General features: G+C 48.8%; 1 protein-coding gene across 4 annotated transcripts in view; it reads right to left on the bottom strand.

The window, feature by feature from the left end:
- The window catches only part of MON1A (MON1 homolog A, secretory trafficking associated), a 60,834-nt gene extending 41,260 nt beyond the window's left edge, over positions 1 to 19,574 (bottom strand). For all 4 annotated transcript variants that reach the window (XR_005582905.1, XR_005582906.1, XM_039481929.1 and 1 more), the window contains exon 1: positions 19,324 to 19,574. The gene's annotated coding sequence lies outside the window, so the exon portion shown is untranslated. The remainder of the gene's footprint in view (positions 1 to 19,323) is intronic.
- Positions 19,575 to 20,349: the final 775 nt, after the last annotated feature.

A 20,349-nucleotide genomic window follows, 5' to 3' on the forward strand; every position in this document is an offset into this window, starting at 1 on the left:
GCCGGCTCCGATATGGCTTTTAGGTCGGGACTGTTTAAGTCAGTGGGGCGTTGTGTTGCAAAATTCACCTTTTCCTTAGCGGCCACTGAGGGGCGACCGATCCTACAGCTGGAATGGACTACCACCACGCCGGTCTGGGTCGCTCAGTGGCCGCTGCCCAAAGATAAGCTCGCCCGGGTGCATGAACTTGTGCAGGAACAATTGGCTATGGGCCACCTTGAACCTTCTGTTAGCCCTTGGAATACCCCTATTTTTACCATTCCCAAAAAGTCTGGACATTGGCGTTTGTTACAAGATCTACGCGCTGTCAATGCTGTAATGAAGGATATGGGCGCCCTCCAGCCTGGGCTGCCCACACCTACTATGCTTCCGCACGGATGGCCTCTGCTTGTTGTTGACTTAAAGGACTGCTTTTTTACCATTGCCTTGCATCCCGCGGACCGCGAAAAATTTGCCTTTTCTGTGCCTTCTATAAATAAGGCTGCACCTGCCCGGCGGTATCAATGGACTGTTTTACCACAAGGTATGAAAAATTCTCCTACCATTTGTCAATCTTATGTTGCTTGGGCTATAGCACCCCTGCGATTGGCGCACCCTGATTGGATTATTTATCATTATATGGATGATCTCTTGTTTACTGGCGCCCATTTTGCTGTGGATGCGGCGATTGCTGAAATTGACTCAGTTTTGCGAAAGGCTGGGCTGGTGATTGCTCCAGAAAAACTTCAGCGGCAAGCCCCATATCGATATCTTGGTATGGAAATTACGGATTCGATTGTACGCCCGCAGAATTTGACCTTTCGGATGGACATTCATAATTTACATGACGTTCAGCGCTTGGTGGGCGATTTGCAGTGGGTTCGCGGTCTTTGTGGTATAACTAATGAGGATCTTGCGCCCTTGGTTCAACTGCTTCAAGGCGGACGTGCTCCGGATGAACCTCGCTCTCTGCAGAGTCAGCACCAGGTTGCCTTACGAAATATTGCAGATAAACTTGCAACACGTTATTCGGGGCGTATTTATCCGGACTTGCCCATTTTTTTGGCAATTTTTTCTAAAGATGCCTCTTTGGAAGCTTTACTTTTTCAATGGCATGAGGCCCTTTCCGATCCACTGGTGGGCATTGAATGGCTTTTTCCACCTTCGCACTATACCACGACTGTGACTACGCGGCTTGATGCGATTGCTCATCTCATTTATATGGCCCGATGCCGTTTGCTGGCCATTGCAGGTATTGACCCTCATACTATTTATTTGCCCTTTGATGATGTTACTGTGACTCAGTTGCTTGCTACTCACCTTTCTTTTGTACTTGCCACCATGGATTACGCCGGTTACTTCAGTAGCCATTTTCCTCGACCGAATTTTTGCTACCACGCTTCCTCTGGAAAAAGCCCTAATGTTGCGGTCTAGTCCAGTTGCTGGTCTCACTGTTTTCACCGATGCCAGCGGCAGTGCCCAGCGTGCAGGACTTCTTTGGTTTATTGACGGCCATTGGCATCACGAGTTTGTTCTTGCTGAAGGCTCCTGCAGGTTCTAGAGCCGTGCTATTGTTCGCACCTTTGAAAAATGGCCCGATACCCCTTTGAATATTGTCAGTGATTCTCTATATGCTGTAGGTGTGCTTCAACGTTTAGAACGCTCCCTGTTGGGCCGTGTTACGAATTCTGTTTTATGGACTGCTCTTCTTCAGTTATGGCATCTCTTAAATGCTCGACGATGCCCTTATTTTGTTATGCATATTAGGAGCCACTCTGGATTACAAGATGGTCTTGCCGAGGGCAATGCACTGATTGATCAGCTAGTTGGCGTTGCCCATGTTCCGAATTCATTTGCCCAGGCACGGGTTTCCCATGAATTTTTTCATCAGTCTGCCCGTGCTTTAGCACGTCAGTTTGCGATTTCTATTACTGACGCTTCGTGCTATCGTGGCCTCCTGCCCTGATTGTCAACAGCATGTGTTGCCCCTTGTATCTGGTGTTAATCCCCGTGGCCTATTGTCACTTCAAGTTTGGCAGTCTGATGTTACCACGTTTGCTGAGTTTGGCACCTTGCGCAATATTCATGTTACCATTGATACCTTTTCTGGCTTTATTTGGGCGACAGCTATGGCCTCTACTTGCTCTCGTGATGTGATTAAGCATTGGCAAGCATGCTTTGCTGTGATGGGGGTTCCTGCCCTCATTAAGACTGATAATGGCGGGGGTTATGTTTCTCATCGCACTGCCCAGTTTCTTTCCCACTGGGGTGTGCAGCATTCTACGGGTGTACCTGGCAATTCTACTGGGCAAGCTATTATTGAGCGTGCTCACGCCTCTTTGAAGGCGCTCCTCTTAAGACAAAAAGGGGGGATTCGTAGTGAACTGGCAGACGCTTTGGACAAGACGCCTGCCGCTCGCTTACTGAAAGCTCTTTATGTACTTAACTGGTTACATGTTGGTAAAAACAACCAGGTGCCCCCTGCAATTAAACATATCAGCGGGATGACTGGGGAAGAGCAGGGTACGGCCCCCCGACCCTTGGTCAAGTGGTTTGATTATCAGCAGCAAATATGGAAAGGACCAGTTGACTTGCTAACATGGGGCAGGGGTTATGCGTGTGTTGCCACTGATGCAGGTCCCAGGTGGATACCAGCGAAGTGGGTCCGGCCTTGGCTGCGTCCTCCGGAGCGACGGCAGGCAGATGCGGAGGAGCCTCACGAGACGCACTCAGACGTCGCGGAACCGGAGCCCCCGGAGGAGAGCTGTTTGTTAGCTCTACCAGGACTTTTTCAGTCTGATCCTCCGTGAATGAGTTACTCGTTTGAAATGATTTTTGTGTCTGAAAGAAAATTTGTGTGGTTATATAGGTATTTAGTGTACCATGATGTTTTGTGTTCTCTGTTATGTTTTATGTTGTCTGTTTTCTGGCCAGAATTGTTGTTGTGTTGTTATGTGGTTTGATGTGTCTAGGATCTCCCCCCACCCTCAGTGTCAGTTTGATCACCTGACATCTGAGGGATACTCTGGTAATAGCACAAGTTGGTGTGCAACAGAGAGGGGGGAATCCTGCAGAATTTATATCATTTGTTTGTTGTGTTTTGTTTTTGTTTGTTATAGAATTTGAGTGTTGAAGCACCCTTCTGTATAGGGAACTTGAACTATTTTTTTTTAGGTTGTCTAAGGTGCAAGGCAGAGTTTGGACTATTCTGTTTACTGTTCTGCACTACAAAATAGAGTAACTCTTGAAAACAGGTATAAAGTTTTAATTTTGATTTGTGATAGGTTATAGTGTTATGCTGATATGAGTTGGAAATGTTTTCTTCTTCTCTTTCTTTTCCCCTCTCCTTTTGATTTTTGAATACAGGGGGGAGGTGTGGGAAAAGAAATGTGAGCAGGATGATAATTATAAGAGCCTGCTGGAGTGGAATAAAGATACTCTACAGATTATTTAGTGGTTGTGTATTGTGATATAGATTGTGGTGTTATGTTGTTATAAGTTGGAAATGTTTTGTGAATGTTTTTTATCCTCTTTTCCTTTCCCTCCTTTTTATTTTTATTAGAGGGGGGAGATGTGGGATTAGAATGTGAGATACTGAGCTGATTATGCTGGGAGTTGTGTGTGAAGGACTGGCCTTGGGCTTGTTCTCATTGGCCAGCTAATTGTAAATGGGATACAGGTGTGTAGGATAATTACCCTATGGGTTACAGCTGCAGCTGTGTTGATTTGATTAATCAATTAGTAATTGATTGACTACCATATTGTATATAAGAGCATGCTGGGAAATGAATAAAGAGAGATGTATACACACACACGCTGTCTCTCTCTGCTTGGGCTCTGTTCCTGCTCTTGTAATGCAACAAAGGGGTAGGCGTCAAATCGGGATACCTCGTTCAGCTTGCGGAAGTCGTTGCAGAACCTCATACTGCCATCTGGTTTTGGCACCAGAACCACGGGACTGGACCACTGGCTATGAGACTCTTCAATAACCCCTAGGGCCAGCATCTTCCTGACCTCTTTCCGAATTTCCTCTCTTTTGGCCTCCGGGATCCGGTATGGCTTGACGTGCACCTTCACCCCGGGCTCTGTGAAGATGTGATGGTGAACTTCTGTAGTTCTACCGGGCTTCTCCAAGAACACGTCTTGGTTGCGTTTGACCAGGCTGACCGCCTCGGATCGTTGTTCTGGGGTCAGCTCCAGGGATATTCCCACCTGGTTGGGCTGATCGTCTTTAGGGGGTGGCGCCCCCAACACCGTTACCAGGGTTTCTCTATCCTGCCAGGGTTTCAGCAGATTTATGTGATAGATCTGCTCCAGCTTCCGGCAACCTGGCTGCCGGACCTTGTAGTTAACTTCCCCTACTGCCTCAATTACCTCATAGGGTCCCTGCCATCTGGCCAGGAGCTTGCTCTCTGCCGTGGGTATGAGCACCATTACCCGGTCCCCCACCTGGAACTTCCGGGCCTTTGCTTGACGGTTGTAGTAGGTCCGCTGTGCCCCTTGGGCCTTCTCCATGTGTTCGCGTACTAGGGGGGTGACCCTGGCGATTCGGTCTCTCATTTGTAGCACATGTTCCACAATGTTTCTCCCCGGGTTTGGCTGCTCTTCCCAGTCTTCTTTAGCCAGGTCCAGTATGCCCCTGGGGTGCCGACCATATAGCAGCTCGAAGGGGGAGAATCCCGTGGAGGCCTGAGGAACCTCCCGGACGGCAAACAGCACGTATGGTAGCAGGGTGTCCCAGTCTTTTCCATCGCAGCTGATCACCTTCCGCAACATGTTTTTCAACGTTTTGTTAAAGCGTTCAACGAGGCCATCGGTCTGGGGGTGGTAGACCGACGTTCGGAGGGTCCGTATGTGGAGCAGGTCACACAAGTCCTTCATCAGCTTGGAAACAAAGGGGGTCCCTTGGTCTGTCAGGATCTCCCTAGGTATCCCTACTCTGGAGAATATCTGGACTAATTCTTTGGCTATGGACTTGGACATGGTATTCCGCAGGGGGATGGCCTCGGGGTATCGGGTGGCATAATCCAATACTACTAGGATGTACCGATGGCCCCGGGCTGACTTTTCTAATGGCCCCACTATGTCCATAGCTATACGCTCGAACGGGATCTCAATAATTGGTAGAGGGACCAGAGGGGCCCGTAAGTATGGTCGGGGCCCATGTAGTTGGCACTCCGGACAGGAGGAACAATACTGCCGGACGGCTGCATAAATGCCAGGCCAAAAAAACCTCTGTAGAACCCGGTCGAGGGTCTTATCCATCCCTAGATGGGCCCCGAACAGATGACTGTGGGCCAGGTCCATTACCGCCCTTTGATGCTTCCGGGGGACCAAGAGTTGTTCGATGACTCGCTCTTGGACCCGGACTACTCTATACAGCAAATCCTTTTTAATCATGTAATACGGTCCTGGTCCCTTAGCTCTTCCCTCCACCGGGACCCCATTCACCTCGACTACTTCTTTAAAAATGTTGTGGTATAGGGGATCATTGGCCTGATCCTGACCAAAAGTCCCACGTGCGGCCCCTATGGGCCCCATTTCGGGGGGGTCCTCCTCCCCCTCCCCCTCAGAGATAGCCTTCGGGGAACCCGGCCCAATAACTGGGCTGGAGTCGGCTGGCCTGGCCCCGCTGTCAGCTGCGCCCCTTCTTTCCCCCACCAATGTAGGCGTCAGGTACCGGGTCAGGATCCTCGTCCCCCTCCTTTTGTCGGCCCTCCGTTCCCTCCGAGGTTTCCTGGGCTTCCCCGGTGGGGAGAACACGTCCTGGCCAAACTCGTGGAAAGCGGGGAGAGGGTCCCCCATCGGGGCCGCCCCTGGGGCCCCAGGGTTCTCCCACCCTTCCTCCTCTTTCCCGGGGAGTAGGCCATCAAATCCCGGGAAGTCTCGTCCGATAAGGACAGGGTAAGGGAGTTTCGGAACGACTCCTACCGTCACCTCGGTGGGGTTTCCGAGCACCTCAATGCGTACAGGGACGGTCGGGTAGTAGCCGACATCCCCATGTACACAGGATATTCCCGAGCGCTTGGCCTGGGATAGTTGGCCCGGTCTGACCAGCTTCCCAGAGACCAGCGTAATCGCACTGCCTGAGTCTATTAATGCTGTGGTCCCTATCCCGTTCAGCTTAACGGGCCGAGTGTATCTATGAGGGACCATCGTGTCCCCGACCAGACTGATTAGCCCGCACGGTCCCCCTATTTCCCCTAGTTCGCACTGCATAGGCTCCCCAAGGGTAGGGCATTGGGCAGCAATGTGCCCTAGTTCACCACAGGCATAACATCGGTACCCCCCCTTGGGCAGCCCCCTATTTTTCGGGCTGCTGGGACGCATTCCCGGAGCCCTTCTTCCCCAGTCCTCCAGTCTTTCCGGGACTGCTGGTGGTTCCTTCACCTCCTGCCTCCCCTCCATTTTCCGGCCCGGGGCTGGGGCGAACGGGGGCCTCGGTGTAGAGGCTGGCCTCCGATATTGGCGCCTCCCTCCCCCGGGGGTCTGAGATAGTTCTTGGGCTGCCAAATGTCTCTCCACGAGAGCAACCAGATCATCATAAGAGGAGGGGTCGTTTTGGCAGACCCACCCCCGTATGTCCGGCGGCAACCCTCTCATGTATCTGTCCAATACCAGTAGTTCTAATACCTTCTCCGGACCATGGGCCTCGGGGCGGAGCCACTTCCGAGCAAGGTGTATCAGATCGAATAGCTGGGACCTCGGGGGTTTGTCCTCCCGGTACTTCCACTCGTGGAAGCGCTGGGCCCTTATGGCAGGTGTCAGGCCTGCCCTCACCAGGATCTCCGCCTTCAGCCGAGAGTAATCCATGGCTGCTTCCGCGGGCATGTCAAAGTAGGCTTTCTGGGCCTCCCCGCATAGAAATGGAGCCAGCAGACCGGCCCACTGGTCCTGTGGCCAGGCCTCCCGCCCGGCCATCCTCTCGAACGCAAGGAGATATGCCTCTACATCGTCCTCTGGTACCATCTTCTGCAAGTAGTTGCTTGCCCGTAGCGGTCGGGTCCCCTGGGCCCCCTGCGTCATTGTGGTCAGGGCCTTCAACTGATTCACTACCTCGGTCAGGTTTGCTCGATCTTGGGCTGTCTGGCTCATCAACAGCTGGTTGGTCTCCTGTTGTACCCGTACGGACTCCCGCTGGGCAGCCACCTGCACTCTGGTAGCCTCTTGTTGGGCCGCAGTGGCCTGCATCAGTGCCTTCAGCACATCCTCCATTTTAGAGAAATTTTTTTTTTTTGTGGTCTTCACCCTGCCCAGTTACGGCTTGCCATGGAGCCTCACCCACTGGGCGATCCCATTCCTGACACCACGTGTGGCAAAATACCTGCCCCTCTGTTTGTCAGCTCAGTCCTTCCCAGCCTCAGAGACACAGGCTAGGGCACAAGGGAAAAAAAACCCTTCTCAATCTCACAAGGCCGGGCTGATTCCTTCTCAGCCCGCCCCCTAGCTCTTGTTTCTTCCCCCCCCACTTGGGGAGAATGCCCTCCGTCCTGCAGCGAGTCTCAGAGCTCAGCTGTCCCTCCTTGCTGGCAGCTGCCCTGCTTCTCTCATCCTCCTTCCCCCCTCCCAGCTTCCTTGTCAGGGAGGGTTTAAAAAGGTCTCTAGCAACTGGGGCCAGCTGAACCTGATTAGTTGCTTCCTAACCCCTGCCCCAGCTGAACCTTATTTTGCTGGCTAAGCCTTCCGGGCTAATCGTTACCCCTCTCCAGGTAGCTAATTGGCCTGAATTTGCCACACTATTCAACTGACAACATCATAGGACCTAACCGCATCAGCCACGCCATCAGGGGCTCGTTCACCTGCACATCTACCAACGTGATATATGCCATCATGTGCCAGCAATGTCCCTCTGCCATGTACATTGGCCAAACCGGACAGTCTCTACGCAAAAGAATAAATGGACACAAATCTGACATCAGGAATCATAACATTCAAAAACCAGTGGGAGAACACTTCAACCTCTCTAACCACTCAGTGACAGACTTGAAGGAGGCAATTTTGCAACAAAAAAACTTCAAAAACAGACTCCAAAGAGAAACTGCTGAACTCGAATTAATACGCAAATTAGATACAATTAACTTAGGTTTAAACAGAGACTGGGAATCGTTGGGTCATTACACTAATTGAATCTATTTCCCCATGTTGAGTTCTCCTCACACCATCTATGGGTCCTCTCGATTATCACTTCAAAGTTTTTTTTCTCCTGCTGCTATGATAGCTCATCTCAATTGACTAGCCTCTTAGTTGGTATGGGTACTTCCACCTTTTCATGTTCTCTGTATGTATAAATATCTTCTGTCTGTGTGTTCCATTCTATGCATCCGAAGAAGTGAGCTGTAGCCCACGAAAGCTCATGCTGAAATAAATTTGTTAGTCTCTAAGGTGCCACAAGTACTCCTGTTCTTTAAGTGAGGTTGATGCCAGGTGTGCCCATGGATCCCATGCATGGCTGCAGAGACCAGGTAAGAGCATGAGCCAAAGGGCCACTGGGCGCAGTGGCATGGTTTATGTTTGCACACATAGGATTCACAGCACAGCAGTGGCACATGAACACATGGGCGGGGGGGGGGGTGTCTGAGCCCACTGAAGTCACGGGGACAGGCTCAAGACCTGTTGGGCGAATTGAGCTGCCACCTTTAACACTTTAAAGGATGGGGCCTGTTTTATAGCCCCCCTTTCTGGCTGCCTAGGCTTGCACTTGCGGGAATTCTGCCGTAAACCTTCTCACCGAAACCAGGGAAGGTGGTTTCTATTTGTTTTATTCAAGTCTCCTCAACAAACAAGATCAATCTTCCCTACCTCTGTCCCTCACATCTGTAAGTTCATCACCCCAAAAGCTCCTGGCTCTTACCTCAGAGCCTTGTGGTAACAGGTCTTCCCACACTCTGGCGCTGTCCATTTGTCTCTTAGAGCAGTTCCGCCCAGCAGCTGCCGTAGTCTCTGACAGGTATTGCAGCCCCCGCTCCATTTCCTGCTCCTCCTTCTATGAGGATCAGCGAGTTAAGGTGCAGCTCTCTCCCAGCTGCAGCAGCAGAGCTAAATCAGCCAGCCAGCTGCTGGTCTCTGATCTCAGTGGGATGGTAGGTATCCCCTTATAACTTTACAGGGCCCAAATGTTCTGAATGGCAGAATATAAAGCCCTGGAGGCTGGATATAGGGGCGGCTCTAGCAATTTCGCCGCCCCAAGCACGGCGGCACGCTGCGGGGGGTGCTCTGGCGGTCGCCGGTCCCGCAGCTCCGGTGGACCTCCCGCAGGAATGCCTGCGGAGGGTCCGCTGGTTCCGTGGCTCCGGTGGAGCATCCGCAGGCACGCCTGCGGGAGGTCCACCGGAGCCGCCCTCCGCAGGCACGCTTGCGGGAGGTCCACCGGAGCCGCGGGACCAGCAGACCCTCCGCAGGCGTGCCTGCGGGAGGTCCACCGGAGCCGCCTGCTGCCCTCCCGGCGACCGGCGGAGCGCCCCCCGTGGCATGCCACCCCAAGCATGTGCTTGGCGTGCTGGGGCCTGGAGCCGGCCGTGGCTGGATATCAGACTCATTCATTTTCTGCTCGTGGGCAGAGCAGAGTCTGAAATAGAATCTGGATCAATGAAGGTCTATCACAGCAGTGCACAAAGTGGCAGGCCTGCTTTGGCTGGAATTACACTAAGGACAGACATAAGTAGTTAACACATATTGCAAGGCACCATTAGCTACTTGTGCTTAACAACCTGCTCCACTTCGTATTTAGCTGTGACACTGAGTACCTTTTCCAGACTTGCAGAAGAGCTCTGTATAGCTAGAAAGTTTGTCTCTCTCCCCAACAGAAGTTGGTCCAATACAAGATATTACCTCGCACACCTTTGTTGCCGGCACAGAATGCCCGAGGACAGCAACAGGGAAGGTTCGTTGCCCAGTGTGCTTCGCTCCAATAAACACACCAAGGTGGAGAAGCAGACAAAGTTTATTTGAGATCTCAAAGCGGTGCAAGGAAACAGAGGCATCTCAAATCAAGCACACAGCTACAAGCAGCTTTTTCTCTTTTTATACATAACTTTAACTAAGCCTCTTCTATTCCCCCCCCCACTCCCCCTCTCTCCCCACCTTTCATTCCCAATGCAGCAGATACACTTTGCAGTAGCAATTACATTAAGCAGTTAAGTCATACTTGGCAAAAACCAATCTAGCTCGTTAGTAACTCTTCTGTGAACTGTTATCTTGTCTTACTTTCTTTGATCTGTTATTTTGCCCCTTAGCCAGGAGCAAGCAGGCCTCATTATAGCAGGCCTCATTATTACCTTCTGGTACAGGTGTTGCAACTGATAACCATTCTCTGTTGCTGGCCTGTTAGGTCGATTAAAGTTCAAACATGGAAGCGCTTTGGTTTATTCAGGCCTCATTGACACTGTGGTTTTCCACCCTCCTGAGTTACCTAGAGTCATACTTAGTGACACCAACACCTTGGATCTCTAATATACTGGGACTGACACGGCTACAACAACACTGCATACTCAGGCCAGACAAACAGATTCATTTCTTCTCTCCGAAACAGGCACATTTCAGGAACTAGCAAAGGGAACTGAGAGCAAAAGTGGGACCTGAAGGCAGTGCATGAACCTGATCTGGGCCTAGCCCTGGTGCTTTAGCTTTACTGTCTTTATTTGAGACGTGTGTGAGGCCATTTGCCACAGTGCAGACTCTGAGCTCTGTAGTTTGCCTCAACAGTTTGCATCATCTCCTGTCCTTAAACACAGTCTGAAAAAACCAGCATTCAGGGCTCTGTGCTGCTTCTGCAACAGTGGCTTGCACAATGCTTAGCACAACTCAAGGAACTACATGCATCTTGGCTGCATTAAGGGTGGCAAGGCATCAGCTATCACAGGGGAAGCTCTGACCTCAGATCCTGGCTGGGGCCCCAAAGGATTAACTGATTTTCCACAATTCTGAAATGCAGCCATTTGTACAAAACACGTCTCCACGTCTCCCCGCTTTCAGATCATGTTCCTGTTGACTATTTGAAGGCATCTTACAGCTGTCATTCTGTTTAATGAGTTACAGCTCTAATGACGGTGGCATTGGCTCTGGGGCAATAAACAGCTAAACAAACGAACTTTTGCCCTCTTTAATTCCTGTGCTGAAATACTCCCTCCCTCTTTCACCTACAGTTCTCTGCAGCAAAATCAAATGCAAAAAGTGAAAGGCAGCACTTGAGGGACAAGTGTGTATCTGCTACTACCACTATCAGGTGGGCCTTATCAATTGACTCCCATTTGGAAGGGCTTTTGATTCTGAGATGCCAAGGCCAGAAGGGACCTTTGTGATCATCTGGTCTGACTTCCCACATAGCACAGGCCAGAGAACTGCCCCATGATAATTCCTAGAGCAGATCTTTTAGAAAAGTATTCAATCTTGATTTAAAAATTGTCGGTGATGGAGAATCCACCACGACCCAGGGTAAATGGTTCCAATGGTGAATTGCGCTCCCTGTTAAAAATGTACACCTTATTACCAGTCTGAATTTGCCGAGCTGTATAGTGCAGTCTGCTAGACTGAAGAGCCCATTGTTAAATATTTGTTCGCCATGTACTTATAGAGAGTAATTATGTCACCTTAAACCTTCTCTTTGTTAAGCTAAATGGACAGAGTCTATCACTATAAGGCATAGTTTTTACTCCTTTAATCATTCTCATGGCTCATCTCTGAAACCTCTCCAATTTACCAATATCCTGCTTGAGTTGTGGGCACCAGAACTGGACACAAGATTCCAGCAGCGGTCATACCAATGCCAAGTAGAGAGATAAAATAACCTTGACTCTTACTCAAGATTCCTCTGTTTATGCATTCCAGGCTCACATTTGCTTGTTACACAGGGAGCTCATGGGTATGTCTACACTACCTGCCGGATCGGCGGACAGCGATCGATCCAGCGGGAATCAATTTATCGCGTCTAGTCTAGACATGATAAATCGACCCACAAGCCCTCTCCCGTCGATTCCTGTACTCCAGCGCACAGGCAGAGTCGACAGGGGAGAGGCAGCAGCAGTGATTTCCCTACACCCCCCTTGAATTTCCCCAACACCCCCCCCCCAGATTTTTTAACTAGTTACATACCAAATCTGGTGACTGAACTTTGTCCTCACCCACAACTATTTCACATTTGGGGACAATATATACCTTCAAGTCAGTGGCACTGCTATGGGTACCTGCGTGGCCCCACAGTATGCCAACATTTTTATGGCTGACTTAGAACAACGCTTCCTTAGCTCTCATCTCCTAACGCCCCTACTCTACTTGCGCTACACTGATGACATCTTCATCATCTAGACCCATGGAAAAGAAGGCCTTGAGGAATTCCACCATGATTTCAACAATTTCCATCCCACCATCAACCTCAGCCTAGACCAATCCACACAAGAGATCCATTTCCTTGACACTACTGTGCTAATAAGCGATGGTCACATAAACACCACCCTATACCGGAAACCTACTGACCGCTATACTTACCAACATGCCTCCAGCTTCCATCCAGGACATACCTCACAGTCCATTGTCTACAGCCAAGCTCTAAGATACAACCGCATTTGCTCCAATCCCCCAGACAGAGACAAACACCTACAAAATCTCTATCAAGCGATCTTACAACTACAATACCCACCTGTCGAAGTGAAAAAAACAGATTGATAGAGCCAGAAGAGTACCCAGAAGTCACCTACTATAAGACAGGCCCAACATAGAAAATAACAGAACGGCACTAGCCGTTACCTTCATCCCCCAACTAAAACCTCTCCAGCGCATCATCAAAGATCTACAACCTATCCTGAAAGATGATCCCTCACTCTCACAGATCTTGGGAGAGAGACCTGTCCTCGCTTACAGACAGCCCCCCCGACCTGAAGCACATACTCACCAGCAACCACACACCACAGAACAAAAACACTAACCCAGGAATCTATCCTTGCAACAAAGCCCAATGCCAACTCTGTCCACATATCTATTCAAGTGACACCATAATAGGACCCAATCACATTAGCCACGCCATCAGGGGCTCGTTCACCAGCACATCTACCAATGTGATATATGCCATCATGTGCCAGCAATGCCCCTCTGCCATGTACATTGGCCAAACCAGTCAGTCTCTACGCAAAAGAATAAATGGACACAAATCTGACATCAGGAATCATAACATTCAAAAACCACTAGGAGAACACTTCAACCTCTCTGGCCACTCAGTAACAGATTTAAAGGTGGCAATTTTGCAACAGAACAGCTTCAAATACAGACTCCAACAAGAAACTGCTGAACTTGAATTAATATGCAAACTAGATACAATCAGTTTAGGCTTAAATAGAGAATGGGAATGGCTGAGCCATTACACACATTTAATCTATTTCCCCATGTTAAGTATCCTCTCACCTTCTTGTCAAACTGTCTTAAATGGGCCATCTTGATTATCACTACAAAAGATTTTTTTCTCCAGCTGACAATAGCACATCTTAATTAATTAGCATCTTAGAGTTGGTAGGGCAACTCCCACCTTTTCATGTTCTCTGTATGTATATATATCTCCTCACTATAAGTTCCATTTTATGCATCCGATGAAGTGGGCCCACAAAAGCTTATGCTCAAATCCTGTTCTTTTTGCGGATACAGACTAACACGGCTGCTACTCTGAAACATGCCAATTTAGTGACTGTTTGGAAATTTGAATTGAAATTGAAACATTAATACACACTTTAAAAGCATATACAGTGTATGATAAAATATGTGTATCTGAAAGTATAATAGATTTGAAAGGTATGAACATAGACTAGCTTCCTTATACAACTGTTGTTTTTTATGACAATGTCAGTGCATTCATTTCAGTGATGTTGGCCAACCTAATAATTTCAAATGATGATTAGTAAGCAAAGTCTAAATGAGCTCTCCTTGACAGCTAATGATGAGGTTGGGGGAAAGGCTTCAAGACCAGATTGTATTTACATTCACACCTAATCTACCTAGGTATCCAGCAAACAGAGCTGTGTTGCCCAAGTGATAGATTTTGGCTGGGTTTGGGTTACAAATCACTTGAATGCGGGGGGGGGGGGGTTGGGAATGAAATGTTGTTGTTCTTATTGTATGAGTAAAGGGAAGTAGGACTGTACTTAGCTTGTGCTGATTGAGGGCATCAAAAGAGAGGGTGGGGTCCTGTCCCTCTCCACTGTTTAAGACAGAGATGATTAGGCTCCATAGATAGTCTTTTGTTCTGTTAAGTGACCACTGTAGCTGAAATCACTGACAATCAGGTCTAAGTGCTTAGTCCTGCTGTGGGAACAGTGCTCCTGTGGGTACAGTGCTTTTGTGTAAAAGACAGCCCAGACTGCACTAGCAGCGAGGTTCCCCCACTGAGAGCTCAGCTGAAATCACTGAGAGCTGGTGGAACCTCAAGAGACCAACTTGCAGAGGTCACAGTGGCAGGGGGCAGCAGAACGTGACTGCGCAGGGCCATTGGCAACAGAGCGGTGGAGTGAACGGTAGCACAACGAACAGCCGTGGCCAGAGCGAAGAGTGAGCAGCTGGAGGAACGAGTAAGGTGCCTTCTTGCCCCCCACCTGGGAGGTGTACTCACGTGAAAGCACCTCTGATGGCTTAAATAAGGGGCATGTTAAATAAACATTCGTTTGTTGGACTAGATTTTAGTGACTTTGCTCCAGAATGCTAGATTTGTGACTGGGAATGGAAACTTATATAAAGATGTTTCCTAGTAGGCCACGATTTTTAAAATGCATTATTTGCCAAGGTTATCATCTCACATTGTTGCTATCTTGAGAGGTCATTATGTTGGGGAGTTTCTGTACTAAACATTTTTATTATTATAATTAATTTTTACATAAGAATGGTCATACTGGGTCAGACCAAATGGCCCATATAGCCCAGTACCCTGTCTTACAACAGTGGTCAAGGCCAGGTGCTTCAGAGGGAATGAACAGAACAGGTAACCATCAAGTGATCCATTCCCTGTTGCCCATTCCCAGCTTCTGGCAAACAGGCTAGGGACACTCAGAGCATGGTGTTGCATCCCTCCCCATCCTGGCTAATAGCCACTGATGGACCTATTCTCCAGGAATTTATCTAGTTCTTTTTAAAATCCTGTTATAGTTTTGGTCTTCACAGCATCCCCTGGCAAAGAGTTCCACGGGTTGACTTTATGTTGTGTGAAGATGTACTCTCTTTTGTTTTTTTAAAACCTGCTGCCTATTAATTTCATTGGGTGACTGCTAGTTCTTGTCTTATGTGAAGGATTAAATAACATTTCCTTATTCACTTTCTTCACACCAGTCAAGATTTTATAGACCTCTATCATACCCCCCCCACCCCAGTCGTCTCTTTTCTAAGCTGAAAATTCCCAGTCATTTTAATTTCTCCTCCTGTTTCATACTCCTAATCATTTTAGTTGCCCATCTCTGTACCTTTTCCATTTCCAATATATCTTTTTTGGGATGAGGTGACCAGATCTGCACACACTATTCAAGGTGTACACATACCATGGATTTATATAGAGGCAATATGATATTTTCTGTCTTATTATCTATCCCTTTCTTAAAAAAAGAAAAGGTTTCAGAGTAGCAGCTGTGTTAGTCTGTAGCTGCAAAAAGAACAGGAGTACTTGTAGCACCTTAGAGACTAACAAATTTATTTGAGCGTAAGCTTTTGTGGGCTACATCCGATGAAGTGGGCTGGAGCCCACAAAAGCTTATGCTCAGATAAATTTGTTTGTCTCTAAGGTGCCACAAGTACATCTGTTCTTTTTAAAAAAGCAAACAGAATGTTGGGACTCATTGACTGCCGCTGCACATTGAGTGGATGTTTTCAGAGAACTAACCACAATGACTCCAAGATCTCTTTCTTGAGTGTTAACAGCTAATTCAGACTCCTTCATTTTGTATGTATAGTTGAGATTGTTTTCCAATGTGCATTACTTTGCATTTATCAACATTGAATTTCATCTGCCATTTTTGTTGCCCAGTCACCCAGTTTTGTGAGATCCCTTTGTAACATTTCGCAGTCTGCCTGGGACTTAACTATCTGGAATAGTTTTGTACCATCTGCAAATTTTGTCACCTCACTGTTTACCCATTTTTCCAGATCATTTATGAGTATGTTGAACAGTAATGGTCCCAGTACCAACCCCACAGGGATACCACTATTTATCTCTCTCCATTCTGAAAACTGATAATTTATTCTTACCCTTTGTTTCCCATCTTTTAACCAGTTACTGATCCATGAGAGGCCTTCCCTCGTATCCCATGATGGCTTACTTTTCAAAAGTCAATTTATATTAAATACATTTTTTTAAAAAAATTATACGTTTTTAGAAATCTAGACCTGTTATATGTTTTGGTGTAACTTGCATTATCCTTATATTAAATTTGCATTATCCTAACAAAACATTTACTTTATTCATATCTCTTTTATATATCTCATCGGTCCTGACAACCCCCCCCCCTGTAAATTCTAACACCCCCCCCAAATTTCAATTCCTGGGGAAACCACGGGGCAGCAGTCAACTCACCGCAGTGAAGACACCACAGTAAGTCGATCTAAGTATGTTGACTTCAGCTACGTTATTCATATAGCTGAAGTTGCGTAATTTAGATCGATTCCACCCCCCACCCCCACCCCCACAGTGTAGACCAGGGCCACATCTTTTTCAGAGTCACTGCTTCTCAGGATAGAGTCCCCCATTCTGTAAGTATGCACTGCATTCTTTGTTCCTAGATGTGTACCATTACATTTAGCTGTATTAAAACACATATTGTTTACTTGCAGCCAGTTTACCAAGTAAGCTAAATCACACTGGATCAGTGACCCGTCCTCTTCATTATTTACCACTCCTTCAATTTTTGGGTCATCTGCAAACTTTATCCCTGATTTTGTTTTCTTCCAGGTCATTGATAAAAATGTTGAATAGCTTAGGGCCAAGAACTGATCCCCAATGGAAACACACCCGCTCGATGATGATTCCCAGTTTACAGTTATATTGAGACCTGTCAGTTAGCCAGTTTTTAGTCCATTTAATGTGAACCATGTATATCTTATATCATTTTATTTTTTTTTAATCATAGAATCATAGAAGATTAGGGTTGGGAGAGACCTCAGGAGGTCATCTAGTCCAACCCCCTGCTCAAAACAGGACCAACCCCATCTAAATCATCCCAGCCAGGACTTCGTCAAGCTAGGCCTTAAAAACATCTAAGGATGGAGATTCCACCACTTCCCTAGGTAACCCTAGGTAATCAAAATGTCACGTGGTGCCAAGTCAAACACCTTAGAAAAGTCTAACATATTACATCAACCTTTATTAACCAAACTTGAAAATATATCAAGGTAGCTTGATTGGATCTATTTTCCATAAACCCATTGATTTGCATTAATTAACCTCCTTTAATTCCTTATTAATCAAGTCTCATATCATTCTCTTGCTCCATTCTCTTGCCCAGCGTCCATGTCAGGCTGACCAGCCTATAATTACCTGGGTCAATTTTAAAATTTGGCACAACATTAGTGTTCTTCCACTCCTCTGGAATTTCCCTATTGCTCCACGACTTATTTTAAAAAATCAGTATTAATAGTCCAGCATGCTCCTCAGCCAGCCCTTTTGAAACTCCTGGATGCAAGTTCTACCTGCTGATTTAAAAATGGCTAACGTTAGTAGCTACTGTTCCACATCCGCCAGAGATACTAGTGAAATGGAAAGAGTGTAATTACTATGTGATGAGACTATATCATCTGATCCCCCCCAAATACAGAACAGCAATATTTATTAAGCACTTCTGCCATTATTACTGATGAGTCGACCGTGTCCATTAAGTAATGGACCAAGACTATTGCCAGGATGCTTTTTATGCACAATATATTTTAACACCTCATTGTCCTTGACTCTGCGGCTATAGGTTTCTTGTGTCCCTTGGCTTCCCTATCAGTTTTCTACAATTCTTAACTTCTGATTTATATTCATTACTATCAACTTCTCTTTTCCTCCATTTGTTGTATTTTTTTAATAGCTGCCCTCACTTCCCCTCTAAACCAGGTCAGCTTTTTTAACCAGTACAGCCTACCCTCCTTGACTGTGGCTTTTCGGGCATCTGCTAACAATGTTCTGAAATGATTCCCTGTTATCATTTCCATTTTTCTGATTAAATTCATCCTCCCGGCTGATTTGGCTCATAATTGTTTTCAGTTTTGTGAATACAGCACTATTAAAGCACCAAGGGTACATATCACTGGTCTGATCATTACTCTGCATGCGCATTATAAATGCAATCAAGTCATGGTCACGTGTACCTAAGTTACAGTGAATTTTTAGTTCTCTTTAAAAAGTGCAGCACTGCTGGAAGCTTCTCACGCAGCCTTGCTCTAGCACACCAGGTACTGTCCAGCACAGCTGCTGCTTCCAGCCATGGCAGATCTAACCCTAAGTCCTGCCACTTCCCTTTCCAGTCGCTGCAAACCTCTGTCGGTAGCCACTTATGGATTCTCTGGGCGCTGGCAGCAAGGGTCCCCCAGCTGCGGAGTTGGCAGGCAGAGGCATCACTTAGCACTGCAAGGGCCAGGGCTGCAGTGGTTTCTCTGACTGGCCCAGCTGGAAAGAGCTGACGAGGTCTCTGCTGCGCTCAGCTTGAGGGCTCTCACTGGTCACTTCCCAGCAGTGGGATTTCACCGGTGACAGACACAGGGAATGGGATGCGGAGCCTTTGGGCTGCTGGTTTGACTTTGCCCCAAGATGGTTGTGATCACACTTCCCATCTAGTTAGGTGGGCTGTGGGAAATGGGCTTTGTGGGCAGGTGTGGACATCAAGACCACCGCCACTGGAAATCCACCGCTGTCACTGGCATGGCCCAGCACCTGGGCATGAGGGCCATTGGGTAATGGGGGAGGAGCATGCCCTGGTGCTTCTGGGGGCTGTGCTTGTTCTTTAGGCTTCAGGGCTCCCAGCCTGGCACCTTCCACCAGCACTGATCTGGGCTTGTGTTGTCTGCCCCCATCCTCCACACCCACTCCCAAACTGAGATGGGGTAAGACCAAACAGAAGCACAGCCGGGGGTGCAGGGATGCCCCTGTTTTCCCCTCACTATCCTTGCCCCACCCTGACCCTGCCTTCACCCCCAACACAGGAGGAGCCCCTCCCCGCACTGGAACACTGGCAGCTCGCTGCGAGAGGGAGACCAGGCACATCTCTCGCTTGGGCACCCTTCCTTGCAGACCCCACTCCACTCGCTATGCCTAGGAGATGTCTTGGAGGTGGCCAAGAAGCGCCACAGCCAGAGGGGGCAGGTTCCTTGGGGTGGCTGAACGTCGGGGACAGAGAGAGACTCAAAGGGACCAACCTGTTTGGTTCTCCCAGCTGCGCTCGGGAGGCCCTGCTTCGCAGCTCTGGCAGGAACCCAGCGTCAGTGGCTGCTTTGCGAAGCCTAGACAAAGGGGGAGGGAGGGATGCCCGGGGGGGTTCGCTGCCTGTCTTCTGCTGCCTCCTCAGGACACGCTGTCATTGTAATCGAAGAAACACTGCACAGGGCGTCCAGCCAAGCTTGCTCCTGCTGAGTCCAGCCAGGAAAGCACTGCACAGCTGCTTCTCCTCTAGCTCCGTTTCCAGTGTCACACACCCCAGTGCAGCTTGGGGATTGTAGTCCACAAGGACTCGGTGCAATGTGGTGGGCAGCAATGACACTTGCCAGATAAAAATGGCCTCACGGATCACCTGGGCCGTCCATTCTCCCCCACTCTGGGGACTAGTGTGCAGCACTGGTCCCCGCAGTGGTCACCAGCGCTTTGTCCAGCAGTTTGACGCAAGCTACTGCTGCAAAACCCTTAGCACAGAGCAGCCTGCGTGAATGTTCTCTATTTCCATTGCTCTGTGCTCAGCTGTGGTGCTGGCTGCAACCAGACCCAGAGGCAGGCTAAAGCCCAGGGGCTATGCCTGTCTAATAACATGCCTCTGCTTTCAGGGTAGGGTGACCAGATAGCAAGTGTGGAAAATTCAGGATGCTATTTTTCCAGTGGGGAGGGGTATAGTTGCGTATATAAGCCAAAGGCTAAGCCCCTAACAGGGCCGCCCAGAGGGGGGGGCAAAGGGGGCAATTTGCCCCAGGCCCCGGGCTCCGCAGGGGCCCCCAAGAGAACAGCGGAGGCTCCCGCCTCCGCCCCTCTCCTGGAGCCTCAGCGCATCAAGCGCCGAGTCTCTGCCGGGGCCCCTGAGCCCCGACCCGCTCCGAGCTGCGTGGGGAGGGGGCGGGGCTGGGAGCTCCGGGCTGAGCTCGGCTCCCTCCGCTCGGCGTGGAGCTCCCAGCCCCGCCCCCTCCCCACGCGGCTCTGAGCGGAGCGGGGCTCAGGCCCCGCCGGCCGCACGCTGCGGC

The sequence above is a fragment of the Mauremys reevesii genome, linkage group 7 (assembly GCF_016161935.1).
Source record: "Mauremys reevesii isolate NIE-2019 linkage group 7, ASM1616193v1, whole genome shotgun sequence".
Lineage (NCBI taxonomy): Eukaryota > Metazoa > Chordata > Testudines > Geoemydidae > Mauremys > Mauremys reevesii.